Below are 9127 nucleotides of genomic sequence, written 5' to 3'. Positions count from 1 at the left end.
CCGGGTCCCCGAGGCAGAAGGCTCGCCTCGCCGGGTAGCCGCGCCTGGCCCGGGAGCCCCATCGGCGGTGCAGGACGAGAGGCGGCGTTGCTCGTCCGCCGGCTTGCCCGGTGCCTGCTCCCCGCGCGCCCAGGGCGCCGTCGGTTGCGGCTGCGCGCAACAAGCGGCGGGAGGGGACGGCGGCGGCGGGGGAGGGTTTAAAGCCCGGCGGAGGCGGAGGCGATGCCTGGGAGCGGGGAAGGCGAGTCAGCTGAGGAGCCAGGCGAGCGAGCGAGCGAGCGCGGGCAGCAGCAGCAAGAGAAGGCGGCGGCGCGCAGCCCGGAGTTGCCGGAGGACGGACGCCTGGAGGGCAGCTCGCCGGCCTCGGCCGCAGGTTGGGGTCCCTTCTCCCGCCCCCGGGGGGGGTCGCTTCATTCCAGGGCGGCGTTGCCCCCACCCGCTTTCCGTGCATCCCCCTCCCCTTCCTCCCGAAGGAAGAGCTGCCCCTTCCCGTCTCGGCGGGTCCCTCCCTCTCCCTCTTGCCCGGCCGGTCCGAAACTTGCTCGGAGGGCCGCGCCAGGAAGGCGAGCGGGAGCCACGCGGGCGCGCCGAGGGCTGCCGGGGACAGAGCCCGGACCGGGTCCTAGCTGGTGAGCGGGCGGGCGGGCGGGCGGCGGGCACAGCCGCGGAAGGGGCGGCGGCGGAGAGGCGGGCGCGCAGCGGCCCCTCTGCCTAAGAAAGGCGAGGAAGTTTCTGCCCGTCCCGGCAGCGGAGAAGTTCCCCTCGCCCCTCCGCCGCAGATCCGGGCCGCGCGGGCTGGGAAGGAGGCGCTGCCGACTTTCCGGCGAGTTGGCGAAGCGCGCGCGCAGGATGGCTGGCCAGCCGCGTCCCTCCGGGCAACTTTGCGCGCGGGGGGAGATGCGGCGCCCGGGTTTTCGGCTCGCTTTCGCCTTCTTTTCCCTTTCTTTCTTTCTTTTCTCCTTTCAAGGCGGGCGAGACTTCTCCGGAGCCTCGGTGCCCTTTCCACATTGCATCATAAAACCAGGGTGGAGCCAGCCCGTCTCCGCCTCCCCTTCTGCAAGTAACCCGAGCGGAGGGGCTTGCCCGGCTCTCCCAATCGCCGCCGCCGCTCCGGCGCGCGCTGCCCTTGGTGCGGGTCGGGGGCCGCGCTTGTCCCGGGAAAGTGCCCGAGAGGAGGCTGCTTTGGGCGGAGGCGGAGGCGGAAGAGAGCTCGGGCTCTCCTCGTCCGGTAAGAAACGAGGCTCCCGGCTGCGGGCGAGAGGCTGAGCTGGGAAGGCGCCGGCTTCGGGGCTGCGCCGACGGAGTCTTGCCAGCCACGTTGTGGCCGCTCTCTTGCGACGACTGTCTGTTGGCGACGATGGCGCGTGTGGCACGGGATATTTGGGGCAAAAAGGATCCCCCAAACTTTTTGTTTCCCTTCGCCGCCTTTTCCGAAGGGTGGATAAGCCAGAGCAGTGGTGGAGGTCGCAGAATTATGGTGCATCTTTTTAGAAAATAAATCCCCCCCCCCCCCAAAGGGAGGTTCTTGGCATGAATGCAGGGGTGAAAAGTGCTTGGTTTCTCTGCACAATGCAGGGCCATCAACTGGCCTTAAATTATGTAAGGCACTTCTGAAGGTTACTGCTGCTTATTACTGTTTTGTAGGCACTGCTTGCAGAAAGCTATCCCAATCCTTTGGCAGCTGTTGCTTCCCTCTTCATCTGTTTTGATGATGGTATCCATGGGGGTGTACTCGGAGCATCATCTTACAAATCTCCCCCCCCCCCCCCACTTGTCTATTTGTTGAACATTACCTGCTTTGGCAGAGGGAAAACGTTGCTTCCTTTTGCGCCCTTGCATTGGTGTGTTGGTAAAGTTGGTACAGCAACTGTTTTACATTAGCACAGTTTCCAAACTCATTTTATGAACCCCTTTCTTGGCATCTTATTGGACCACTTAAACTTCTCATTCTACTAATCAAAAGTACCTTTCCAACTCATTATATTAATTGTGATCTAGTCCGGTGCAAATGTTTTCTGAGCGAACGTCAGGCGTAATCTTTGTAAGCTTTAGCCTTAGGTTGGGTTCAGCAGTCATCTTATTTTTGTATTTGGATTTGAGGGTGGCAAGTGATGAAAATCCCATATTGTAGAGGGATGTGAAAAGCAAAGCCTTCTTTCCCATTGTCATCAAAACCAGCGCTGCATTATGAGAACCATGGAGCCTGGCCTAGGGGCTTGTTAACCTTTGGATAATTCAGTCCTCCATAATTCAGTCCTCCATCATTTGGGCTCGATGGCCCTTGTGGTCTATTCCAACTCGATGATTCTATGATCACATTGAGGAAAATAAGTGCAGCCTTTCCACAGGCCACAGTTTAAAAACCTCTGCCATAGTTGATGCCATTTCTATTTCCATTGTATGTGTTTCTCTCTCTCGCATACTGGGGCAAGTGACTTGCTGTAAGGGCAAGCTGCAGTAAAGAAGTGTAGTTGAGATCGTAGGATCGTAGCATTGTAGTGTTCGAAGCATTGTAGTGTTCAATGCAGGAATCCCTGACAGATGGCCATCTAGCCTCTGCTTAAATACCTCCAAGGTAGCATCTAGCCAAAGTGAAGGTGGCAAATCTACATATTAAACTTGTGTAGATCATTTAGAAGCAGTTGTTTCTGAATAGATTATTAGGTTAAATGGGGCTTTCTCCCCGAATGTGTACATAGCCTTAGGTCCCTTCTTACTAATTTCAGCAGAGCTTAACTCCTTTCCCTCCTTTCTTGCACAAAATCATTAGGACTTGAAAATATTTTTCTGTGGTTGGATTGTCCTCTTGCCTATCTTTCTGATGTTGAATCATTGGCGGATTTGGAGCTTTACATGATGTTTTAAGGCATAATAATATCAGAATGCTGATGCAGCAGTTGGATGTGCTTGCCCATCCAGCTTCAGGATGGTCTGTTTCGGTTGGGAAATGTCAGCTGGTGTCTAACTGCAGCAGTGAGTAAAGACTGGTAGTACCAGTTTCCAAACTTTCTAACTTCAAGGAAGGTTTTCTGGTCTGCTATGGAATCCCCGAGTGTTGCAGAGGATTCTGGGAAGTAATCTAGGGATATCCTATTCATGGAGATGATCCGGTAGACATTGTTTAAACATTTGACACCACACTAGATGGTGTACAAACACCCCACAGATTCCCAATTCCCTTAATTTCATACGGTTGGAGTGCCACTGAGAAGGAAGAAGGAACTTTGCATAATTAAGAAAGTCTCTGCGGCTCCCTTGTGCTGTGCATCAGTGGTCCCAGTCCTGAAAAATGGGAAAATAGGGATCTGTGTAAATCTTTAAAGCAGTTGGAGAAAAACATGTACTCCCAAAACTAGAGAGTCTCCTTCCAAAAGTGACAGGATTCCAAATTTTAGTTTTCCAAATTGCCGCAAACAGTTATTGAGAAACTCAATTGACTTTAGTCTCCTTTTGGAAGATTCTTTTTTCAGCTTTCGGATGCTTGGAATTATGAGTGTTTATAAGATGTTCTAAAGGAAGAAGACAAAACAATGTAAACACAAAAGGAACCTCTGCCTTCACGGACTACATTCAAATGCATATCCCATTATAGCAAAGTACTGGCCGTCATCTTCAATAGGATCCATGAATCTGGACTTGAGAATAGATGCCGTTTGCGTTCTGCTCCAGAACTTCGACTGAAGCAGAAAACCTCCGTACACATATCTGAAAGGAATATTTTGTTAGTGTTTAGACAAGCAGAACCCTGTTCAAATACCAGCCTAGCCTACCTGCCTTCTAAAGGGAAAAGGTTTGGACCAACTATCATCATGACAGCAAGTATTCTAATGAAAGTGGCCTCAGATCAGGATGGTGTAACTTAGCAGTGCGCTGGAGATTACTACTAAGTCCTTTGCTGACAGCAGACTGTGAGTGAACTGGAAAATCTAATAACAAAAAGTAGCTGTATTGTTGTACCATGGGGCGGGGAAGTGATGGAAAAACTGGCCTTCCAGACATTAGACTACAGCTCCCATTGTCCCTGACCGTTCGCCATGGGAGCTGGAGCTGTGACAACCTCTGAGGGGCTGCAGATTCCTTAGGCCTGGTTCATGTACAAGATATATTGGTTTTTTCTGCTACACCCTTATTACACAGTGGTCTGTCTGATTCCTGCAGGACAGAAACCACTGTCCCTGACCTTAACTTATCATGGTTTGTTCAGAGTGAAACAAACCACAATTCCTGGTTCGCGTGCAATGCTAAACCAGGGTTTGTGGCTTCTTAGCTCCCAAATGGAGTGAGCAGGAGTGAAGCAAGTGTGATTGATTTGTGCACGTTAATCCATGTTGCATGGCATAACCTGGCATGTGAATGAGACCACTCTAACGGGGAGCTGGATTTGCCACTTGCTCATGTTTATACCTTGATAAACAGATTTCTTGACGCAGATGGTGGCAACTGAATGGGAGTGTCTTATAAGAGAGGAAATGGTTGCACTTCAAAGACAATGAGAGATGGCTTATCTCCACATCTACATAAACAGCATAAAAACTGAGGATATCCGAATGACAGTAGTTTTGGTTCGGAAAAAGATGAATTTATTAGTTGCTTTTTGGAGTGACTTACTAAAAAATGAACATTGAAAGCAATGATAAAACAACGTAAAATACACAAGTAATATTTAGAATAAGGTTACCAGATTTTTTTCAATGAATCCGGGGACACTTTTCAACTTCAATTGATTTTGTATGGGGACTGATTTGTAAATCTGGGGACTGTCCCCGGGAAACGGGGATGTCTGGTAACCTTAATTTAAAAATGTGGGTGGTGCTGTGGTCTAAACCACAGAGCCTAGGGCTTGCCGATCGGAAGGTCGGCGGTTCGATTCCCTGTGACAGGGTGAGCTCCTGTTGCTCACTCCCAGCTCCTGCCCACCTAGCAGTTCGAAAGCACGTCAAAGTGCAAGTAGATAAATAGGTACCACTCCAGCGGGAAGGTAAACGACGTTTCCGTGCGCTGCTCTGGTTTCGCCAGAAGCGGCTTAGTCATGCTGGCCACATGACCTGAAAAAACTTTCTGCGGACAAATGTCAGCTCCCTCGGCCAGTAAAGCGCCACAACCCCAGAGTCGTTCGTGACTGGACTTAATTGTCAGGGGTCCTTTACCTTTACCAACTGTGCCCGCCCTATGAAAAGATTATTTTTAAAAATGTAATAAGCAAAAAGATATTATTTGTTGGCTGTCATTTTTTAAATGTGTTTTTTCTCAAAGGGGAATCCAGAAGCTATCAGAATTGCTTCAGATGGAATAAATAGAGCAGTGCTTAATAAATCCCCTCCTTTCCTCCCAACTGCTTACTTTGGTTCATATCTCGATCTCTATCTGTAGCTCAGAGCTTAACTGTGCAAGTGGCAAAACCATAGTTCTATTCAGGAGAGAGTTCTAGGTTGAGTACTGAGGTCTTAAATGACAATGAGGTGTCTAGCAGAGGCAGGGAGCCTCTGGAACACAGGCCTGGTTAGGTGTGCCTGCCCCACCCAACAGGCCCACAAGGTCAAGCCAGCCCCACCTGGCTTCCACCTGATGTCCTATAGAGGATGTCAGCTGTGGGGCAGGTAAAGGCGGAGCTTGGGCAAAAGGACTCTGGAGGCACTGCCAATCCTGCCCTGCTCCCAAGTTGGGAACAGGGCCGGATTTAGGTTTGTTGAGGTCCTAAGCTACTGAAGGTGATGGGGCCCTTTATATAGCAGGCGGGGGCCATTACTTACATCATAGGAGCCTACACAACACAAAACACTGTTGTTGTATGTAGGTTTTGTTTTATTTGTTTTTTTTATCTTAAATTTTTGAAATGTACATCCAGTTTTTTCCCCTTTAAATTTTTTTGGGGCCCCCAAGAGAGTGGGGCCCTAAGCTATAGCTTGTTTAGCTTATACAGTGGTACCTCGGGTTACATACGCTTCAGGTTACACACTCCGCTATCCCAGAAATAGTGCTTCAGGTTAAGAACTTTGCTTCAGGATAAGAACAGAAATTGGGCTCTGGTGGCGCGGCGGCAGCGGAAGGCCCCATTAGCTAAAGTGGTGCTTCAGGTTAAGAACAGTTTCAGGTTAAGAACGGACCTCCGGAACGAATTAAGTACTTAACCCGAGGTACCACTGTACATAAATCTGACACTGGTTGGGAAGCAGTTGCAAAGGCTCCCTTGTTTCTGATAGCTGCCCTCCAACTTAGACTGGGAGATAGGGGTTGGAGCGCCCCATCTTGTATTACATTTCCTGATTTCTAGGACACTTCAATAGGACTAATATGATCAACCTAATATCAGGAGAATTGGGAAAGGCTGTCAAAAAGCTCTGCCCCTTGGAGCCCATCTGCCTTTTCCAGAAAGCTATTCTAGAGTCTTGTATTGAAAATGAAAGGAATCATTGCTGTGGCTCCGGGAAAGTATTTTGTGGCATTTCTCCCCCCTTCTCCCCACCCCCAGTAGGCTCTTCATCAACCTGTATGAGCGGTCCATCCTTTATTTTACCCTCCCTCCCATATTTATGTTGTTATTTTAAGGGTAGAACTAAAAACAATATTTGAAAGCCCAAGACATCCGGTCAAGATGTCTTGCATGTGTACTTGTTTTTAATATTGAATTTTTCCTCCTGGAATGAGAAAGTGACATATGTCAGCCTTTTGCTGCACAGGCTGTAGTTGAGATACTTAAGTACCTTGCTAAAAATAGTGCATCTATTTTAGACAAGTGCCCAGTTAGGAGAGGATAACTTGTGGCTCGCCAGCCTGTAATCTGAAGGCACAGGCTGGTATTAAACAGAATGGAAACAAACATTTTATTGTAATTATGCCTCTGCCGGTTTTAACAATTAGCTCTGATATAAATCAGCTCGCATCTCTTAGAAGTTGCTTTAGCGATCCAGGGTTCCTATGCTGCCTCTTTTTAAAAGGGAGTCCTTTTGTATCAGTGCTTCAGTTCATACATGCTTGCTTTCCGTTTTTAAAAATAAGTTAATTTATAATTTTACAATCTGTTCCCCAACCAATAACAAAAGAGGAATTAAAACAGAGCAAAACAGGGGTCCAGAAACAGTTCATGTAGAGGCAGGAAGCTCATAATGAAGATAAATCAACAGAGCAGAGCCTTGCCTCAGAGATATCTCTACAAGTCCCTCTACAGGTGAGCATATGTTCGAGGTGATCTTCTCACCTGTTTGGTTCTGTTGGAGGCCAAACAATGGGGAACCCATCCAAACCAATCTTGTGTTTTCAGTAATGTGGAACTAAAAAACCTGCTTTTTTTTAAAAAAAGTTCTCCATCAATTAATAAGAAAATAAATTGCATTCAAAAGTTATCAAAGGGCAGAGAGAATTTTGATGAAATTCTTATGGGTGGTTGAGCTGCTTCTTCTTCTTCTTCTTCTTCTTCTTCTTCTTCTTCTTCTTCTTCTTCTTCTTCTTCTTCTTCTTCCTGCACTAACCTTATTTTTAAGGTGACCAAGGGAGGCGTGATGGTGAATTTCCTTTAATTCTGCAGATCATCTCACCAGTGGCCTGAACACTGCAGCCTTCCTGAGTCCTTGTGCTTCAATTTGAAGCCATGTGGAAAGTATCATGAGCTCCTCCCATGGGGCTTTTTCAGATTGGGAAATATGGGCAGCCCGGAAAGGCTGCACAGAGCTGGCGTGAAGTTTATTTGAAAGAAAAACTCTGCAGTGTTCAGGAAAGCTCAAGCCCCACACTCATCAAATTCTACAGAAATTCTTAAGTGCTCTGAGAAGGAGGGAGAAAAACCAGAAGCCTCTTTCACAAGGGAATAAAACATTTGAGAAATTGGGAGCACACATTTTGACAGGGCACAAATGTTCAGTAGCATTATAGTTTCTAATTTGTTCAGCAGCAGTTGGTGCCAGGCGTGTTTTTTGGCACCTGCAGGCCCCGCCTCCCAAAATTAGAGTTGAGATAAGCCAATAGAATTGTAGCAAATAGACTTGATTGTGGTGTGCTTTTGCGGTGCCCACAACAGTTTCTGTAGTTCACAAATGTGCCCACGGGCCCAAAAAGGTTGGCAACCGCTGCACAACCATTTGATTGTTCTCTCTGGAATAAGTTCTGACTAGCTCAGAGTTGGCGGGAGATCTGATGCTTGACTCAAAGAGGAATAAAGATATCTACTTATTTCTTATTGTTTGTGGTACCTGGCGGACTAATCTCATTCTCTCCTTGAATTAGGTGAGGAATGCTAGTGCCCAGCTGTAGCATCTTCAGTGTTCTATACTGAAATACAAAACTTGTTATGTTTTGTTTATGGTGAAAGACAAATTTGAAAATTAATTTGCCCTGCTTTGGGACGCCATAGAATTGCACCCAGGAACATGATTTATGTGAACCTGAACCAATTTAATATGAGAATAAGTTGAAGTGTCAATTGGTTCCAGATTTGGCGGCATGAACAAAATATGTGTAGAAACGCCAGGTGTGTGTGCATTTGTGATATGTACTCTCTCGGATAGAGAGTACCCTCTATCTTGGATAAAGTGATCTACCCTGCAGCTCATGTGATTGGAGAGATTGGAGATCAGGCTTGACATTTGATTTGTCAAATGGTACTCAAATTATCTGAAGCATGCATTTTTATTAGAACACAGTACCTATATTAATTACAAAATCTACTCAGAAGCAGTGATTCCTGTTCATCCCAGAAGCTCCATGCCAAATCACAAGAAGAGCCAGTGTGGTGTAGTGGTTAAGAGCAATGGACTCGTAATCTGGTGAACCGGGTTTGCTTCCCCGCTCCTCCACCTGCAGCTGCTGGGTGACCTTGGGCCAGTCACACTTCTCTGAAGTCTCTCAGCCCCACTCACCTCACAGAGTGTTTGTTGTGGGGGAGGAAGGGAAAGGAGAATGTTAGCCGCTTTGAGACTCCTTAAAGGGAGTGAAAGGTGGGATATCAAATCCAAACTCTTCTTCTTCTTCTTCTTTTCTTCCCACAGTAAATTATCTTGGGAGCTCAGTCGTGATTTCCTAGTCAGTTGTGATCTGTATTCTGCCTCTTCATAACACAAGTTCTGGGACCTTCAGGGCTGAGAACCCTGAGCACGTGCAGAATACGGCTGGGAAATATATCGATATATCATCCAAA

At 47.6% G+C, this 9127-nt stretch overlaps 1 protein-coding gene across 4 annotated transcripts in view; it reads left to right on the top strand.

Annotated features, from left to right (window-relative positions):
- The first annotated feature begins 213 nt into the window (after positions 1–213).
- GRB10 (growth factor receptor bound protein 10) overlaps positions 214–9127 on the top strand; it is a 90900-nt gene continuing 81986 nt past the window's right edge. Inside the window, exon 1 of one of the 4 annotated variants that reach the window (XM_028703025.2) lies at positions 214–373. The gene's annotated coding sequence lies outside the window, so the exon portion shown is untranslated. Of the gene's footprint in view, positions 374–495; positions 630–1096; positions 1229–9127 lie in introns of those variants that run through there. The other 3 variants (XM_028703026.2, XM_028703029.2, XM_028703027.2) reach the window with 3 other exon arrangements.

This window comes from Podarcis muralis, chromosome 13 (assembly GCF_964188315.1).
Source record: "Podarcis muralis chromosome 13, rPodMur119.hap1.1, whole genome shotgun sequence".
Lineage (NCBI taxonomy): Eukaryota > Metazoa > Chordata > Lepidosauria > Squamata > Lacertidae > Podarcis > Podarcis muralis.
The sequence above is the reverse complement of the archived record's forward strand: the minus strand, read 5'-3'. Positions and strand labels throughout refer to the sequence as shown.